Source organism: Nannobrachium achirus (assembly GCF_963921795.1).
Source record: "Nannobrachium achirus genome assembly, chromosome: 20".
Classification (NCBI taxonomy): Eukaryota; Metazoa; Chordata; class Actinopteri; order Myctophiformes; family Myctophidae; genus Nannobrachium; species Nannobrachium achirus.
This window is the reverse complement of record NC_137827.1, coordinates 28,572,870-28,593,969: the sequence shown is the minus strand read 5'-3', so window position 1 is coordinate 28,593,969 and position 21,100 is coordinate 28,572,870. Positions and strand designations below refer to the sequence as shown.

Sequence of the window (21,100 nt, the reverse complement as noted above, 5' to 3'; positions counted from 1 at the left end):
TTGCTGAAGTACCCATTGCGGTAGGCGGAAGCCGTTACCAGTACACAGTACTATACAGGCCAATTAATGGCTTAAACGGCACCTTCCGCTTGGGAATGTACATGGGAATGTGCAATTTGGGAATGATGCAAGTTAGGAATGCATGCCCCACCCATTTAAGCAATGCCCGTTGTACTCACTCTCAGAGTACCCATTGCAGTACCCACTACCATTATGATATGACCAATCCATAAGAGATACAGGGATCATTGACATCATCAAAAACTGCTGATTTTGTGTTAATAACGTACATTCTATGCGAAAGGAGTTAGTTCCATTGTACATACTACCACTTATAATGGTGCAGCGGCACAAACACTCGGCCCTGAAACTGATGGTTTGGGTTGGCCAGTCAGTGTACGGCAACCACACACCAAATCTGGGAATGCCCATATATGGACATATTGTGTCAGTATCACAATCAAAATCATATTCATACAAACGTAACCACTCCTATATAGTGCATAGAAAAGTTTTTGTTAGCAGGCATTCGAAGAACGGAGACGTGGGGTCCATGGGAAGGAGATGACAAACTGGTTTGTAAATATCTCCTGTCATGGTCCACCAGAAACATCTATAAATGCAGAGCATGGGATTGGAGTCTGAGATGAATTTAACATTTGTTATTAACAGACCCGGAGTGCTAAGTCTCGCAGCTAAACAAAGGCTTTGAATGGATTTAATAGCCATGGCATATTCCTCTCCGACCTAATTACTTTACCTGCACGTGGGGGTATTCCTGTGCATACATAAATACTTTAAAGCAGCACTATGTCGTTTGGGGTATCAGTGGCCGCTGTGGACACATATAACATGGCAGCCAACATCTTTGACTTCATTACCCAAGAGTCTCTGCAAGCATGCCCGGAGAGGACACACTGTGATTGGCCAGTCTTCACTTCGGCTGGCAGTTCTGCCTTGGTGCCTTGGCAAATGCCAGGATGAAACCCATGGTCAGGCCCCTAGCAGGGACCCCTCTGAGTCTATACATTTATGGAAGGATGAATGTTATTGCTTAAAGCTATACTGTGTAAGTTGCTCAACTGGTGGTCTGTAGCAGTATAGCAAACCGCGGTCGCGTTTGCTGTTTTCGTCCGTTTTTCGCTCGCGGACCGGGCCGTCAGACCACCGCGTCCGCCTCGCCTCGCCGAGACGCTTTCAATGAGGTCTCCCGTGTCCTTCTACGAGCAGCGGTTGGGGAGTTACATGCTAGACTCCTCCAGTGTAAACACTGCAGTGTACTTCCTGAAGGCGTGTTTCCTAAACCCACCAGAGAGCCCGGCAGTGTATGTTCTGCGCTGTGATTGGCCGGCAGTGTATAACCCTCGCTGTGATTGGCCGGTAGTGTGATGACGCAATTTTTCCGCGAAAACCGGTCCCGGGCAGGGATCATAGAAAACATATAAAGAGAAGGCTTTAGAAGCTGAAAATAACGGAGTGGGGGTTCTAAAACTTTAGCGATTTAACAGCTAGGACCATTTTAAGATTTGTTTTATAAAAAAAGTTACATGGTATAACTTTAAACATGTATAACTTTATAATTTGTGGGACATTAATATGCTATATAGTTGTTAAAAAGTTACATAGCGCTGCTTTAAATAGAACATAAATTACATACTTAAAGACATATCCCTATTTTTCTGCCTTTTAGTAAACATCAGTCCTGCTCCAGGTCTCAGCAGGGAGACATTCGGTCCTAGACTGGAAGCTCAGTATTGTTGATAGGCAGTTACTGTTTCCTTTTAAGGTCAATTGTGTCTCAGAGGCTTGGCATGGACGAGAGAGACCAGATGGAACTCACTGGCTGCAGAGATAAAACAATGATTTAACTGCATTCTTCACCAAAACTAACACCTAAAAAGGGGGAGAACCAGAAACGGAGACAGACAGAGAGAGGGCGGGAGAGAGAGAGAGAGAGAGAGTAAAGGAAAAGTGCAAGTGGGTGAGAAGAACCTTTCAGGGGGATGGAACGGTATGAAGAGGGAGACATGAAGGGGATAAAACAAGTGGAATGGACAGAGTACAAACATGGTTAGAGTGAGTGGGAGAGTTTGCTCTCAGTGCTAATTTACAAACACTTCATCATATGACCATGTTGCTAGCTGAAAATGAGGTTGTGCTGCAAAATATAAACTGGCCTTCTCAACCTCTGCTCTGGCACCAAGTGCCTCTGTGCCCTTGTTTGACCAGGAAAATTAAACGCACACAACCACATGTGGTAGCCCCGTTTTTAAGTCACAACGGGAGAAGGTGCATGCGCGCACGCGCACAGACACACTTACAGAGAGATCCTTGTGTCTCACACGTGTCGTGCACCGACAATAGCTGATCTACAAGATCAATCTCGTAGCTTGGCTACTTTCGACGCACAACACCGGTGCACAACCAAGTATAAATCAGGCCAAACCACTTAAACGGTTTTTAGATGTCTTTTGAGATTTTCTGCCTTTATTTAGAGTTGAAAGTGGAGATGGACAGGAAACGGGTAGAGAGACAGGGAGGGACATGCAGTAAAGATCGGTGGCAACGAGACTCAAACCCACATTTCACTGTAAGGCTTATGTGCCTAGGTGCCTGGACCACTGGACCACAGGCCCAGGCCAATATTTTCTGTTATTGTGGGAAAAGCTTTTGCTGAAATTATCCAATCGAGGAGTTCTGAGCTTGTCGATCTGTTGTTTTCAAAGCGAAATCATTCCCCACAGTACAGATATGGGGTTAAGTGGTTTAGAGTAGACTAAAGGAGGATGCTGAGCAGAGCATGTTTGTCCTGCACTCGGTGTAAAGCTAGCCATCCAGGCGAGGCTATCATGTAACAGCCGGACTACACCAAGGCTTTTCACGCGCGTCAGTGCGTACGCGGGGAGTGTGCGCTTCTGTGCGTTTGGAAAGATCCAATGTATATCATTTCAGCCGGCTACACCAGGCTCACGGATAGAGCGAACCCCAGATACGCATGCTGTAAAAATAGGATTGGTTCTATTTTGTACGTGCGCATGTGTTTTGTACACAGACTCACTCGTCTCCCACACAAATGCTCCCTCCTTGGTGTAGCCAGGGGCTTTTCACACACGCAGACAGCGCGCGGGTACACGCACGTTTTCTGGTGTGGTCCGGCCGTCAAGCAGTGGTTCCCAAACATTTTAGCTCGAGACCCAAAAGAGAGATTAGACGTTTGCCCGGGACCCAAACTAGTGAAAACAGCAGCTCACAATGTGTCGCTTCACGCCGCATTGTGAGCTTGCAGATTGGCTATCTTCACTGAAGATTAGTTTTTTTATTCATGAAAATCATAGCTTTTTTAGGAATGTTTTTTTTTTTAATGTTATGAAATAATAATTAAAAACTAAATGTGGGAAACAAAAATTAAGACACTCATAAAAATGTGTCCGCGACCCACAAATGGGTCCCGACCCAGTGCTTGGGAACTGATTGGTCGATTGAAGACTTTATTAGAGGTTTGCATAGGAAAAGGTACATGACAGTACAGTTCACTGGTACAAGGTCAACTAAAAGGATAAACACCACAAGAAAGCCTTTGGCTTGTCTCAGTTGGTGTCCTTTACCAGTTGATGTAGAGCCACAAGCTGGCATTGTTCCACTCAGGGAGGGTTAAGGGGAAGGAGGGAGTCTGCTTGACAAATAAAGCCAGACTCAGGGGGAAAGAGAGGGAGACGGATAAATGCTGGATCATAAAACATGCCTGGTATTCCACAATGTTCCACAGTGCACAAAGGAGCCACTCGGGACTTGGGAGTGTTATAGGATTCCTGTGGGGCTCTGTACGTTGGTGTCCGAGTGTGTGTGCGCGCGTGCTCTCAATTTCTCGTGTGTGTGTCCTTGTGACTCCTTCCTGGCATATATACATGTGCACGCGAACACACACACACACACACACACACACACACACACACACACACACACACACACACACACACACACACACACACACACACACACACACACACACACACACACACACACACACACACACACACACACACACACACACACACACACACACACACACACACACTGTTGAAGGTGAGCCAGACATTCCATGCATGTAAGTAGGAAGGGCTTTATCCACTGATGGGTGAATGCTGACCAATAAAACAATCACATCTGACAGAGTTAATCGCCCTCAATGGGATCATGGAAAAATATAATATAAAAGCGTACAGCGATCTCATTAACTGTAACTCAATATATAGCCTTCGTTCAATGATGGCTGTGTTATAAATACGCAGTGCTAAGAGCTAACCAAGTGTTTGTTGATATTGCAATAAAGTGCAGCTATTATGGGTACAGAGAAAAATAATGAAGAAGAGGAAGGAAAAAGAGGGCAGAGAGAAAGAATGAGAGAGAGAAGGGCAGAGAGGCAGAGAGAGAGAATAAGAGAGAGAGAGAGAAGGGCAGAGAGAGAGTGACAGAGACATGGAGAGAGATGGAGAGCCCACCAGATGGTGGAGTGTTGATGACTCTCATATGGTCTCTGTCTGTAGGTTTCCCTGTAGTTGTGTGTGTGCGTGCTCACTGCCTCAGCAACCCAACACATGTCATTGTGAAGGTTAACAGTCTATAGGCCAATACACTATACAATAACAATAGAAACAAACACTATGCAATACATGCATCTTCAATGCCTGCCTCTGGCAAGTTAAAACGTAATAGTAAAGCACTGCAACTACTACTCATTCTTCTACTACTAACCACCATCAAAAACAACTCCACCACCAATGACTACTATTTCCCTATTAAACTAGATGTTCATTCAGTGGTTTCTACTGGACGCATTTGTTTTCATGGTCTGTCTCTTGAGGTCTGTTTGGGACAGCGAGCACTAGAAGAAGTTCCAAAGGCAACTCTGGCATGAGGAACAGCTAAACCCCCCAAACCCATCTGGTTCCTTCACAAATGCAAGCGCCGATGATGGATGTTGGAGATCCCCTCTAAAATCAAAACCAAAGAGAGAGAAAGAGAGGGGTGGGGGGGGGGGAGTAAGAGAATGAGAGAGAGCAGGAAAAGAGAAAGGCTGAAAATAACTATTGCTGTCTGTCTCTGTATGCATCAGCTCCACAATGATGACAGCCCTTATAACCAGACATGCTAATAAATAGACGAACGGAAGGATAGAAGCCTTTGGGAAAAGGATGGGGGAAGTACTCTTTCGTTAAGCTGGAGTTATGCTTCCTTGCACGCCGGTCTCGTGCGCCAAACATATCTGATCTACAAGCTCACGCATTTCAGCACAATGCATTGTGAGCTTGTTTATCGTCTATTTTCTGTGTGCGAGTGCAACAAATTGTATCAAGCTCTTTAGGAACGGGTGGGAAGTGGAAAAGAAAAGAGTGAAAGGAAACGAGACAGAAGTAAAAACCAAGGGTTTTACATTCAACGAGCAAACGTTTTAATGTTTAAGAAGTTCGATCCAAGTTAGTAAAAGTGTAAAAGCAGAAAAGCTAAAAGCAGTAGGAAACAGAAGAAGAGGGGGAAGTGGGAGAGAGAGAGAGGGAGGAAAGGGTAGGCCAGGTTGCCATGGCGCCTCAACATTCCTCTCTCGGAGAACATGTATATTTTCTGATCACAAGAAAAATAATCCGCCGGAGGAATTTTATTTTCAGAGCTGCTTTGTAGATCTCGGGCTTAGTACAGGTCAGAGGGACCGGTGCAAGTGTGCACGCGCATATATGTGTGTGTCTGTGTGTGTGCAACAGGAATAAATGGCTTCCATCCATCACCAGTTTATCACTCTGTCACTGATGTCATCCCCTCACCACCTACTGTGTGAAAATAGAACACGCACGCACGCACGCACGCACGCACGCACACAGTTGTGCATGAATAGATGCATGATGGCATGCATTCATCAACTTTTGAGTGAAGTAAATTGGATCCATTTACCTCTTTATTTCTGGCAGATCTCCCTGATGTTTACAATGAGTGAACAGGCAGGGGGTTCAGTGTCTTGACCAGAATGTTTGACAGGAACACACTCACTCTCTCTTGTGGGGGATGTGAACAAACGTGTCTGTTCTTCAGATTGCAGGGAAAGTCTCACTAACCACAGTAGGTAGGGCCATGAAAACACACACTTTGGAGTGTTGGAGCAGTGGTTCCCAACCTTTTTACTCTCGAGACCCAAAAGAGACATTTTATGTCTCCATCACACAAACTAGTGAAAATAGCCGATCTAAACGCTCACAACGTGTTGCACCACAACACGTTGTGAGCGTGTAGATCTTTTTGAGCGGTGGTCAACCGCTCCTCTAAGTGACTTTGTCCGTGTGTGTCTATGTTACCATCTATCCATGTTACTTTGTAGCCTGGGCTGCAATACCGCTGATGACCAAGTGGCACTGTTGAGTCACACACACACACACACACACACACACACAATCACACACGCACACACAACCCTGAAATGAACTGCTACAGCTACACACACAAGGCGACGCACACACACACACCACCGCTCACTTCAAACTTAGTTTGATTTCTTTTTTATGGAATTCTCTTGGAAATGTTTCTTTTAAATTTTGGAAAATATTTTGAAAGATTGAAAGATTGTGACACATAAATATGGGTCCGTGACCCAAACATGGGTCCCAACCCGCTGTTTGAGAAACAATGTGTTAAGAGGAGTCCTGTGTGTGTGTGTGTATGAGTATGCGTGCGTACGTGTGTGTGTGTGTGCGTGTCAGTCACCCTGTGCTCACTCTCTCACACACACTCTTCACGCTCCTCTTACCCCACAGGCTGCACAGGGCTGTCTACATGGTATGGGCCTCTAACTGGATATCAAGGAAGTACGTCTCTGAATGCCACTTTTGAGGATGTTGACACAGGTGTCTGAGTCATCATCTCTCCCTCAGTCACCACACTCCCAAACCCTGTTGTCTTTTTCTCAGACCATTTTCCACTCTCGCTCTGCCTTTTACTGGGAGAAAGAGACAGACAGAGAGAAGGAGGGGGAGGTCCAGTTATGTTTGTTCACCGTGACGCACAGATCCGAGGACACGTTTGTCCCCCCCCTCCCTCCCAGGCAGAGTGACATTAACGAAGTTAGTCCAAAGGAGAAGGATTGGACCACTGAATTCCCACCATACGCTGTAACCTACTAGTCTGTCTGCACAGGCCCTGTGTCAAACTAATGGCAAATGTACACTTGGTCCTCGGATATAAATTAGCCCAGACTCTGTGTGGGGTTGGTTGATCGGTTGCCGGGTGCTCCAAGTTCCTGCTGGTCCAGGGCTGCTCTGTTACACAATCCCCATTTATGTTGCCTCTCCTTCTTTCTCAAGGAACAGATAAATCACAGCTCCCGATCATTATAAAAGTCATGTTTTACAGGTAGCCTGCTGCTTCCCTCTGTCTCCTAGCCTCTGTGGATCTTGTACTGTGGATCTTGTACTCATCGTTCCATCTCTCTCTCTCTCTCTCTCTCTCGTACTGTGGATCTTGTACTCATCGTTCCATCTCTCTCTCTCTCTCTCTCTCTCTCTCTCTCTCTCTCTCTCTCTCTCTCTCTCTCTCTCTCTCTCTCTCTCTCTCTCTCTCTCTCTCTCTCTCTCTCTCTCTCTCTCTCTCTCTCTCTCTCTCTCTCTCTCTCTCTCTCTCTCTCTCTCTCTCTCTCTCTCGAGTTCAGAACGGAATCCTGCTGGCTGAGGTCTCTCTCTCTCTCTCTCTCTCTCTCCTTCCCTCTCTCGAGTTCAGAACGGAATCCTGCTGGCTGAGGAATCTGATACACAAACACGGTCAGTATGGAACATGTTAAAGGGCAGAAGGATGGGGAAGGAATTAACAGCCTCACAACTTGCCTAGCTATCTTCCATCCGGTTTTACATGAATATTATCAGGACAGAAGAGGAAGCTCTGAGGAGGAGCTACTGTACCTCAGGCAAAATGTAATCAATATTCTTCAGGCTTCCATCACCACACAATGTGTGTCAGCCACCTTCTAGCAGGAACAACTTGTATGTCAAATGTGAGAGACATTCAGTGTTTTATGTAGCGCCCAACAGATGCCAGATCTTTGGGTCCTATGCAGTTTCCAACATCGACGAGTCCCTGACCTCAGATTACAGAGGTTTTGACCGATATTTACTAGCAAAACAAAAGATGTGCAAATCCCAAAAAAAATAACGGGAAATCCCTGTTTGGTGCTGCCGATATTAAGGACATAAGCTCTGACACTTGCTATGCATTATAAACATAGATATAATGCATTATAATCTACTTATAACACTGTATAATTATAGTTATAAGAACTCATAATTAAGCAATGGTACACAAGATGGTGTGCGTTAATGTGATTATTGTACCGCCTGCGTTGCCGCAAACACAAGCCCGAAGGGTGAGTGCCCGTAGGCAGCGCAGAAGGTACAATAATCACTTAACCCACACCCTCGAGTGTAATATTGTGATTATACAACTGTTGCCCTTAAAAAAACACGCCAACTTCATTGTAATTTTGTAATGCCACATTGCTACTAGCTACTATGTCCCTTAACTTTACATGAAAACTGCTAGCCTAGCCGCTAGCATAGTGTGGGGAGCGCTTCAGCTCTTTTGCGTCTTTGTTTGATTAGACCTGTGTGGTAGTGTTCGTTATTCACACGGGTAGAGACTAGAGAGCTATTTCAACCAATAAGATTGCTTCGTCGGAACTACCAGTTGTACAATACATTATTATCCATGTTGATGACATGACTCTAAACATACTGTGTACCGCTTTGCATGATTTTAGGGCACAATCTTAAAATTAAAATTTTCAATTTGAGAATTATAATAGCCTATGATCCTTGCAAAAAGAAATGTGTCCAGCAATTATAAAATGCTTTGTGTTATACAGCGCCATAAGCAGATAATAATAATAATATAATAATATAATAATAATAATAATAATGCATTGTAGACATGGGAGTCGGGACGCATATCAATAACTTCTGGGTAAAACCTATAATATTCCCAAACACAGTACAAGAGCTTACGTTTTACTTGTCGTTGTACTTGCTGTTTAAAGATCTTTCCATCTCTGCAAGCAACAGGTCCAACTCCAAAACCAAAACAGGAGATGCCTTCCGGATTACCGCAATTCCTCCAACACAAATCTTTAACATATATGAAATCACAATAGTCCTAATCCTGATGCCCCCGGTGATCTTATGGTGTGTTGCCAATTTTTTTATGGCCACAAATCACAATATAAGTAAGAATACCAATTATCTACTAGGGTTGGGATCCTGAACCCTACCTGTAGGAAACAGATCCAACATCAAGGAACCAGAATCGGTTCCATCACATTTGGAACAGTTTCTGGAACCGGTTTTATAACACTGTCAGAGCTGGTATGTGGACTTCACGTCTGCTAGATAGGGCTGCTACTAAAGATTATTTTCATAATCGATTAATCGGTCGATTATTAATCGATTAAAAAAACTCATTAGATATGAGTTTCTTGTAGACATTTTTTAACTAACAAAAAATACATTAAAGATGAATAATTCATTCAAAGATACATCATTTATTAAATTTTGCTCAGCTGCCGATTAGGTTTCTAATAAAAGACAAAAAATAAATACCTTTTTCTGACGGCATACTGATTAAAGAATAGCTACACATTTGTCAGGCTAAAGGGTAATGGTATTAATAAGAATTCCAGCTATTAGTTGCCGATTCGATTACAATTACTAAATTAGTTGGCAACTAACTGAGTAATCGATTCGATTACGATTAATCGATTAATCGTTGGAACCCTACTGCTAGACAATTACAATACCAGCGGTTCTCAAACTTATTTTTTTCAAGGACCACCATAACTCTTGAGAGTGTACAAATGGAACCAAATGGATTTGGTTCCATTTGTACACTCTCAGAGTTAGAGACCTGTAAGGGACCATTTGGAACCCCCTATAAGAAGGAATGGGCCATTAAGAGGGAATCGTTAAGGAACCGGAATCGTTAACATCCTAAAGGACACCGATTCCCAACCCTAGTATCTACTGTATCTAATTACCCAGCCTACGCTGTTAGGACACATCTGGATGCCCTCAGAACCAAACCATGACCTCAGGATGACCGGACCTCCACTGGACACTGGACGGGTACCACAAAACAGAACCACTGTCCACTCAGCCAGATGTCAAGGCTACCAGCTGAAAATAACAGACCAAAACAACACAAATCCTAGCAGAGAGAACGAGAGGGTTGGGAGCATTTGTTTAACTACGATGCCATGGAAGAGGAGTTGAAAGAGACTTATTACTGTGCTCCCACACATAAACATTCATTAAATTCTAGTGATGGGACCCAAAACACACAAACCTACCACTGAGTAAGGGACAGTGGTTCCAAATGCAGCCTTTTATGGATATTACTGTGCTGTTACACAGGAGTTTGACATCTGTTTCTGCGTGGGTAGGTGGCAAGTGGGTTTGTACTTTCATATCTTGCGGGGCTCCTGGTTAGCATCTCTTTCGGCTGACAGATTCCAAATAAATACTGAAGAATGACTTGTCGTCCCGGCTGTCTCCCGGCAACAGTGTCATGAGACCGGACTGTTGTGAACCTGCGGCCCTGTAGGGAAATAGAGCGTGATGTTCCTCACAGAGTTTTGTCCACCTTCCTTTTCTTCCTTTCCTTTCCTTTCCTTTCCTGACTAACTGGCTATTCAGCCGGCCAGACCTCTCGGAAGGAGAAGAATGCACCTTGAACCAGACTGGAATGGCTCCTGAAATATGCCAAATATGCCCCCGTTTCCCCCCTCTAAAAGACGTGGACTAGCTAGCTAGCCCACCCTCCCTCACATCCAGCACCTACAAACCACAGCATTCCTGTGTTCCTCACAGTGCCCGGCGTGTGAACGCCTGTGATGCTTTCAAACAAACACACGCACTACACAAAACACCCATATACACACTTGTGTAACCTCACACAGAAAATGTTAAGGACATTAATAACGCAAGTTTCCACCCAGCTGACCCAGACATGCCTTTTAAGGGTAAGCAGTTCAGATTTCTCTTTTCATTAACTTCCAAAAATACCCCTGGACCAAGCCGGGGGAGGAGAATGAGAGGAAAGGGGGGGACGGGGGACTCTACTATAGTGAGAACAGCCAGAAGAGAGGGAGACAGAGAGAGAGAGAGAGAGAGAGAGAGAGAGAGAGAGAGAGAGAGAGAGAGAGAGAGAGACTGAGAGACTGAGAGAACTGATAACAATCACAAGGAGTGAGGCTCTACTGGAAATATTGGCCAGTTACGAAGATTCAACAACAACACACAAAAAATGTGGCTGAGGAATTTACAAGAAATGTCTTTTAACTTTAACTCTTCCCCTGTTAAAACTTCTCAGTCCCTCCCTCTCCCCGGCTTGCTGTGCCTCCTACACACTCTTGAAGTCTGCTTCTCTTACACCCCCTCCCATCCTTCTCTTGCAGGATTGTAGAAGTAGCCATTTTTGAGACATATAGGGAACAAAACAGGCACTGGGGGACCTTCTGTAAAACAACTTGTTGAGGAGTTGTAATGTCCAGCAGAAACCAAACTCCCCCATAACAGCAGCCATTTAGTCTTAAAGAAAAAATACAAGAGGAAAAGAATGATTTTAGGTCAACTTGAAAACACACAGTAGCAGCACAATGACCCACATACTAGCGTAGTCCGTGCAGTCCAAACTCCAGCCATATGGGGTCTGGCCAGACCTCTGATTAAACATTAGAGGACTTAGCACCTGCAGCTACCAAGTACCAAGATATCTCTAACAGCCACATGTATATTTTGGGCCGGGGTTTTATAGTAATTAGGCTAGACTGACACTGCGTGGGAAAGGAGGGGGATTACGAGAGGGAGAGAGAGGTATAGAGCTGACTCACACGACAAATTAACCCTGAAAACAAGTGAAAACTAAGCTAAATAGCTAGCACAAAATAAAAGATGCTTTGGCCTGGACTCAGACTGCGGAGGCCGCCACCAGAGGCAGTGCTGGTGGAAAACTATCACACACGTGTGACTCATCAAGCAACAGAAACCACAAAACATAATTACATTCTGGTGTGGCATCAACGGACACAGCATTGACTGACTGCACGTCTGTCTGTGTCCTTGTGATAAGGAAATGGTGGACCGTTGGAGAGCCCAAATGAAGACCAGATGATGACATGGTGGTACCTCTCTCTCTCTCTCTCTCTCTCTCTCTCACTCTCTTTTGTTTAGTATAACATGCTTTACTTCACAAAGCCTTCAACTGGTGTACAGCAGCAGGTCAGTGGACTGGTTGCGAGCAGAGCTACAGGGGAGCTATGGCCGCCGTGGCACATAAATAAGAATTCCTGAAATATGGGGCGATGAGGCAGTGTGGAAGTCTGGTAAGAGTCAACATTACAACCTGTGGATAATTCCTGAGGAATACTGATGGGGGAGAACTGAAGACATCTGTTTACAGTCAGCACACTTCACAGTGCGTCTATGGCCCGTTTTATAACTCACCATAAAAGATGTCTCGAATCACGTTCCTCCTCCAGATCCTATCGGTACAGCCGCTCTTGTATACACAGGTCCAAAAACCAGTTTAAAAAGTGGATAGAATGAAGACCAGAATGCAGTTTAAGACACAGCATAGGACTTTGGGTTGTTCTGAACATCTCAATTTATATGCTGTATGTTTGTTACCACGTCTGTAACTCTGTATTAGCAGCTGCAAGCTCAAAGCATAACAAACTATCATGTTATCCTCTTGGCTTACTAGCCAATGGATTGTCACCCTCAAGGGCAGTGGCAGATTTACAAGCATAATTGGGAATGCTGCTCAAATATAGCCTTCAATTGAGCCATGGGGTTTTCAGCATAATTATAAGGAAAGACAATGTGAGTCTGCCAAGCTTGCTAACATGACTGGAGAGCAAGCTTGTTGAACATAAAAGAGTGAAATGTGTCACTTTGAGGGCCTGAGGGGCATGAAAAGAGTAGAGGTTGGTTTGGTTGAAGCTAAAGGCTTCACTGATTTCATTTATGTATTTTTTTGGGGGGATACTTCCACATTTAATGACTCTGGTCATGGGAATAATTTAATATATTGGCATCATTTCATGGTCAATCATTTGAATTTGAAGACCTTGTAATTTATAACATTCTAATTCACCAAGTCCAATATAATCACCCACTGACATATATAACAAACCCCCTACTGTCACATCAACAGTATATGCCACCAGAACTCAGTACTTAGACCTCCGTGATGGGGAGGCCCCTTGTCCTGCGAATCCACCGTCACCTGCAACTACTAGACAAAGTACTGAGGCCTCACTGCCGCCTGACACAGAGGTCTGTCAGAGCCTCTCCACGGCACCCAGTAATGAGGGGGCCGTTTGTCACGTTTAAGGACCAATAACAGGGGCAGCTTCACAGCAGAGGGCTGCCACACTGATTTTTCACACACAGAGAAATGTTTGGTCAATAGATTCAGTTCTCAACTCAACATGGGAGTCTTGAAGAGCTAGATATATTTTGGAATGGACTGTATGTGTGTGTATGCATGACGTGTGTGTGTGTGTGTGTGTGTGTGTGTGTGTGTGTGTGTGTGTGTGTGTGTGTGTGTGTGTGTGTGTGTGTGTGTGTGTCTGTGTCGCTGGCACGAATCGAGCCCCATAGTGTGAACACTCTCAAGGCTGAGTATATATGCAGGCTACCTGATGACTGACTGACATTCTCGCTTTCAAGTATGTGACAACAGATGAACATATAGCTGGGAGCGATACACTGCCAAAATTCCCTTTGGCAGAAACGCGCAGGCACGCACACTACAGCCAGACCATTACTGAATTACGTAGCCGATGTGTCCAGATTTTTAACCACTTTTCTACCTGCCATCTCTATTTTGGGTATGTCATAATAGTGAAATCATTCAAAAGTTCTTAAAGATGTACACAAAATAGATTTACAAGCTCAAAACGCATTACATTGCAAAGCACGCTAACGGGAAGTGGGGCCTATTGGGAGACTGTTTTTTGCAGGTCCGAGTGTATTGGCTGCGCAGAGGTGATGAAAGTCGGGGGGACGGAGATACACCTAAACCTAACCTTAACCCTAACCTCAGTAAAACTAACACTGGTGAATGCTAACCTGGTGAAATGCTAACCTGCCGACGCTGGTGAATGCTAACCTGGTGAGTGTTAAACTGATCGGACCAATGGTGCTTAACCCAGTTGCTACTTTGATACACTCAGACCTGTTTTCACACTCGGACCTGCAAAAAACACTCTCCCAGGGCCTGGCAGACAGCGCAGCATGCAAGTGCAGGTAGCTTCAGCAGACTGCCGATCACATAGTCAAGACCTGTCACCTGTATATTGGTTCTCAAAGTGTGGTCCGGGAACCACCAGGGGTCCTTGAGGGTGTTCCAGCCTTCCAGGGATAGTTACTGTAGGAACCAAAAGGACTTGCGTGGGTCCATTTGGTTCCCAAATATATAGACCAACTTCAGCAGTCAACACCTGTTGCCTGTATAGACCTTCAGAGGAAGGCCTCTTCCTAGTGAGACCAGAGACGAGGGTGTGGCTGCACTGCACGACACTGAGTTGGACATTTGATGCCGATACACAAAAGAAGAAGTCGTCTAACGGGGTTAGACAATTCATGAACACCTAAGGGCACATACAGCACGTTCCCCTCCACACAGCCAGGCTGCATAATATGACAGCTGAAGCAGAGCAGTATTTGGCAGGTTCACAGTTCACACGCAACGCACAACACACACACACCTCACCCCCACCCCACCCAAAAACTGAGTTCAAGTAGTTTGAACTCCAGCTGAAATCACAGGGCCCTGCCCTTCCACCAGCCCACAACTGATAAAGAAAGCTGGCACAGAGGGCGGGCAGGCAGGAAGAGGGGAGAGGGGAGAAAAGCTTCACACAGGGAGGCAGAGAAAAAAGGTTGAGAGGGAGGAAGAGGTGGAGGGTAAAAGAACAGGAAAAGGAGATGGGAGAAAGAAGGAAAGAAGCAGGGAAGAAGGGAATTTGTACAGGAGAGTCAGGAGAGAAGAAGCATGGGGAGAACAGAAAAACATTCCCAGGGTATCAGCAGTAAACACAAACATCCCAAAACACACGAGGGCAGCTTTAAGACCAACACACTGGTGGCAGGCACACAAACATGAGGCACAATGTGCAGACAGGAAAAACATATTGCAACCCTTTACGTATGTTGTATGTTTTCTTGCAAAGACATTAAGACACATCTTTAAGGCTGGTCGGCCAACACTTATTAGACAGGCAGACAACAGTGGGTCCAGCTGGCCTGCGTATTGTCAACAGCAGTCTCTGTCCCGGATACTGAACACATTATTACATTATCACAAAGTACACACACACACACACACACACACACACACACACACACACACACACACACACACACACACACACACACACACACACACACACACACACACACACACACACACACACACACACACACACACACACACACACACACACACACACACACACACACAGCTGTGTGTGGGCTTTTTATACAAAGCCTCTGCAAGCGATCATGATTCGTCTGTGCTATTTCAAGGAAGACCCTATCTTGAATACTCCAAACATCATCCTGTCTTGTGCGAATCTATCAGATTTATTCCTGGCTGAGAGGGTTATTGCCTGGAGCTAAAAGTGAAAGTCTATCACTATGAATAGCTAACTACCACACATCCGCACAAGCCAGGCCTAATTCTATCTGGGCTATCCGTTTTCAGAATAATAAGATGCGTATATGGGTTAAACTGTGCGTCACTTCTGCTTGTGCACTTAGTGACATACTTTAACTACTCCAATCCTAGAGGAACACAGTGCATACACTTTATCCTAACTGTTCCTAGAAGAACACACAGAGCCTGATCCGACCACGTATGCCCCTAGATTATACTTCATCTTACGATGGTGTATTTCAAAAATAGCAAAACTGATCTACAATCTCACAATGCACAATTGTAGATTTTTTTCACTTTTCACCGAAGACAAAATACGGATGCCAGGCTGAAAGTGGCTAACAACAACCATGTATGAATGTAGGGCATCAGTCAGTCAGTCAGTCAGTCAGTGTCTGTCTCTATTCATGATTGAAAGGTGTTAATGCACTGACTCTGATAATTACTCATATTTATACATTCACCCTGGTGTAGATAATAACTTTACAGTGCAACCGATCTACTCTGAAATGACATTTTCCCCCGCCTGTTTGTATTTCCAAATGATCACAGTCAAGCAGCTCAGATGTTCCTGGGGTTGTGCCTTTATCCACTTTGGAAATAGCAAAGCATCTACGCTTCCAGCTCAATTTCAAAGAGTTATTACACTATTTATAAATACCAATGTAATTCCACACTTATGTGATCCTACAATACAAATAATAGTGGTATTCTGTGTAAACCGTGATGTGCAAGAGTGGCAGTAATACCAGCATCACTGGGCTGGGTCTGAAGTGCCCAGTGGTCTGATTCTCCCAGGCAGAAAACCTCAATATTTTAATTTAATCCCCAGAGCAGTCATTTAGCCACACCGTAATCCCCAGGTCCAACGCTTAGTCTGATAATTACCCTTATTGAACACCCATAATGATGAGTTTTTGGTTTCGCCCCAAAGCGGCATGGGCGGTTTCATTGGGCGGTTACAACGTTCCATGGAGTGGAAAACCAATCGTGCGTTGTATGGCCCGAGGTCATAAAAGAGAAGAGGGCAGAGAATTATTAGGCTTAATTTATACTCCAATCGCACAACGGTCGCTTGCCTAAAATAACTGATCTTCAAGCTAAGCTTGCATCACCAGTAAGACTCCCTAATCGTGAGATAAGCGACCGTCAGGTCGCATACACAAACTTTAGAAGGCAATGGTAGGCAATCAGGAGGGAATATTGGAAATGGGACAGATCCATGTTTATGACATGACTTTAGAGATACCGTGTACCGCTTTGCGTGATTTTAGGGCAAGATTTGTAGGAGCCGTGTCCAAAAATGTGTTTTGCAAGAATCGGCCTCATGGTGGCGCTAGAAGAGGGCCATGTGAGAAATGGGTGGGGGTTGTGGTTTGGCAGCCAAGGAGTGTGTGTGCAAAGTTTGGTATGGATAGGGCAACGGTGGCAGAGTAGGGCAAAATTGTGATGTGACGTTTGACGGACAGACTGACAGACAGCCGGTGGAGGTTTTGATAGTAACTGCGACCTGACGGTCACAACAACGTGTCACATTTTTTCAGCAGCAGGTGACAGTTATCAGACAGGTCACAATACATAATACAATCTATGCTCTTTGCTTTACTTTAACGCTTTATAGTCATAAATTCACCTTGAAGAAAGACAAAGTCCTATTAGCTGTGTGGAGACACTCCTTCACAGTAAAGTCCTATGAGTCCATTTGTACACTCAAAAGTTAAATTACAACTCAGGATTTAGCTGTGTTCTGTGTCAATAGCATGGACCCTCTTTGTCATGTTCAGTTAAGTTACATGACAAAGATCAAAGAGTACAATCAGTTTGTCCAGTTCTACATCTAGAACAGGACTAAAACCTTCAGCAGTCATCACATGCGATCTGTCTAACAACGACTACTTAAAAACACTTCACACTCCTTGACTTTCAACTTTTATTGCATTGCCCCTGCAGATCCCTGAACTGCACAGTCATGAAAAAGGTCACCTCCTCTCCTCATTATATATGAATCCTCAAGCTGATTCTCAAATCAGAGAACACCCTTTTAAAAAGGAGTCTGTGCCCATCGCATCGACATTCCGTGCCAAGCTGACTTGCAGATACTTGTGCTGTTACCTCCATCACACATGCGGGTCTGGCCCGTGGTGGCAGAGCACCAGAGCTGGTACAGAAGCTGGTATGAAGTGCACCTGGCAAGGAGGCAGCGCCTTACTGGAAAGCCATCAGTGATGTTGCCTCCTTCATGTCTGAAACAGGTCAAGGCAGGTCCCCCTCCATATCCCTCCCGCCTTTGCTTTTTACGAGCCCCACCTGGGAGATTAGTGTTCCACCACCAACCACTACCGTTCCTGCTGCTGACATAGACACGAGCACAGCACACATACAGTACTATACTTTGCACACATGCATGCAAACACCACACCGCACAGACATGCACAGTACAGTCCTACACACACTACTATGTACTGTATATGAACAAAAATGTTCACACTACTACACTAATGTTTCTGCTCTAGTAAGGGAACATTAGAGGCCCATTTTCAGACTCAAGGTTCTAACCATCTTTCCTTTCACATTATAATGTTCAGACATAAATTAATACTATATACATGGGTAGTGCAGTACAGTACGATATGGCCTGTGACACACAAAGAGACCAGGGAAACAGTCAAGATGTTGACATTGTGAAATTCAAGTGGCAAAAATAGTCATCAAAGTCACACATCATCCAAATACCCATACAGATAAACATGATAAGCACAAAAGAATCGTCACCATGAGGTCAAGTTGAAGTGAGTATTTTCCCACTGCTGTCAGGCAGGCAATAGTCTGACTCTATTCCATGATGCCCATCTGATATGTAGGGAGGCTATTATCGTTGTCTTTAATGCCACACAACTACGAAATACTGTGATTCTAATAAACGCACCTTCGAGAGACAAGACCTTTAACCAAAGCTGCAGCCTACGTGGGAGAGCACAAAAACTAGTCCTTTTAAACTGTAAAAGAGTGGTTTTCAACCAGTGGTCCGGGGACCACCAGTGCCACTGTGCCAGTGGTCCTTGAGGGGGGACCATTTGGTTTCATTTTACACTCTCAAGAGTTGCATTATTGTTAAACATCTGCATACTTAATTTACAAGAAGTCTACACAATTAGAGAATGAAGAAGAATTGTTGTTTTGGACAACGTTTGCCGGTTCTCTCTTATGGTAGGTCTACCACTTCCATAAAGCAGGAAATTCAAAATCTTATGCAACGCGAACAAAATATTCGAAGTTTTGGCTCTGTCGCCTCTGTGAGGCTAAATATCATCGAATGGTGGTCCGTGGCTTAAATGCTGAATAAATAATGGACCTTGGTATGAAAAGGGTTGAAAACCTCTGCTGTAAAAGACGAGCTGTTTGCAGCTCGCTACATTGTTACAGCTGTAAACCTAAACATTCCTTTCCTGTTCACTTGTAATGTACTGGGAAATGGGAGAAGGGGGGAAAAAACAATGCCTCGTGTGGTAGGTTATATAGCATCTAGATTTAAATCAGCTCACTGTTGTTGTGTATGTTAATAGGGAAAAAATAAAAGCGAGAGAGAGCAAGAGAGAAAGAAATGTTTTTTTTTTTTTTTTAAGTAGAAAAATCCCTAAAAAATACCCAATGCATGCGCTATGCTCCTGCTCTGAATGCTGACGTACATAGGGGGGTTCGGGATTGTTTATGCTCAGTCAACTATTATGTGTAGTGGCTAGCGATAGAATATAGAATAAAGTTATCATGTAATGCAACGTTTTGGCTTGCCACATAATTGTACGCATGTTAATCGCTGTGATTTGATTACAACAACAGAAAGGGTGTAAAAGTGGTGTGGGAACCGCTACATTTTCACCACCTGGTTTTCGCCGCAGTCCCGTCCTGTCCTATGCTTCCTTTAAACAGAAGGGGAGGAGGGGTAAAAACTTGCCGCAGCAGAAGAGTTCTGCAGTCCTCCGACTAGTCCCGACTGTGTGGAACTCAGGAAGCCGCTGTCTGTCGGTCTGACTCTGAACCGTTAGCAGCGCCGAATTCATCCCAAACACCACAAAGCCACAGTTACAGTCTTTAACTTACCCTTTATCTATGGATCCGGTGGGAAATAAGCGAGGGGGGCCCGGGGTGGGGAGGTCAGGTAATCCACAACTTCACACGATTCGTGTCGGAGAGTTCATGCGGGCAGATGACTCTGTGTCGTTGAGCGTAAGTAAATTCTTCCACATATTCTTCTTCTAGCCGGACAAGACCAGAGGCAGAGGGATAGACGGGGGGATTTTTTTTTCACTCCCCGAATTTGGGTTCGTTGTTCCTTTTCCTCTACATTCCCCTCCCTGCGCTGTAGGATCAAACCATCACATTCCACCGTGTCCCTAACAATGAAAAAGGTGGGTTTTCCTTTCTGCGCCGGAGGACCCACCCCTTGGAATGACTCTACTCGGGCTGACCGCAAAAAGAACGCCCTTCCCGGCTGTAAGGTCCCGCCTCTCTCCCATTCTCCCGACGAAGAGCGAATTCAAGCTAAATAGATGAGCTCGGTAGTACACTACAGTATACATACGCTACTTCACTGTTTCCCAAACAGTGGGTCGGGACCCATCTGTGGGTCACGGACACATTTGTATGGGTCCCTTTGGTGTCCTGGTTAGGGTTAGGGTTAACCCTAACCCTTTGGTGTCCTACATTTTGTTTTTAATTATTCTTATTTCAAAACATTTTGAAAAAACATTCCCCAAAAAACACAAATAAGCTAAACACAAATGTTTAGCTTGAATATGATCTGCTATTTTCACTAGTTTGGGTCACAGGAAAAATGTCTAATCTCTCTTTTGGGTCCCGCGACCTGAAACGTTTGGGAACCACTGCACTACACAGATATAGCTGAATGCCCTTAAATATTCTCAGCCTATACCCTACCCAAAATGCATGGAATACATACAGTCAGGATGTCATCAGAAAAATTGCCCAAAAAAGGATGGCATTGCAAGTTGAATGGGCTCCTCCACCACAGGAATGCAAGTTAGTCTGGGGCCTGGCCTGGTACTGGGAGGAAACATCAAAAAAGTTCTGCACCTTTTATGGTTACGGGGTGAGAAATGGATAAAGTGACATCATTCTGTCTTGAATGTGCCATGTTTTATTTAGGCCCCCTAGGCCTTAAGCTTTACAAAGAGCATTTTGTTGGCAGTCCTATAGGCTCTAATGATCCCAGCATCCTGACTTTATGGTTCATTTAATTCTTCCTATTCAGTAAATTGTTTCTTATACCAATGCATTGTGTCTTGAACCCTAGCATCCCTATTCTGGGGCAAACGTTCAGCTGAAATAGCAGATCCAC

The 21,100-nt window shown here is 44.6% G+C and overlaps 1 protein-coding gene across 1 annotated transcript in view; it reads right to left on the bottom strand.

The window, feature by feature from the left end:
• The window catches only part of luzp1 (leucine zipper protein 1), a 66,505-nt gene extending 46,432 nt beyond the window's left edge, over positions 1 to 20,073 (bottom strand). The window contains exon 1 of the mRNA XM_080750090.1: positions 19,843 to 20,073. The gene's annotated coding sequence lies outside the window, so the exon portion shown is untranslated. The remainder of the gene's footprint in view (positions 1 to 19,842) is intronic.
• Positions 20,074 to 21,100: the final 1,027 nt, after the last annotated feature.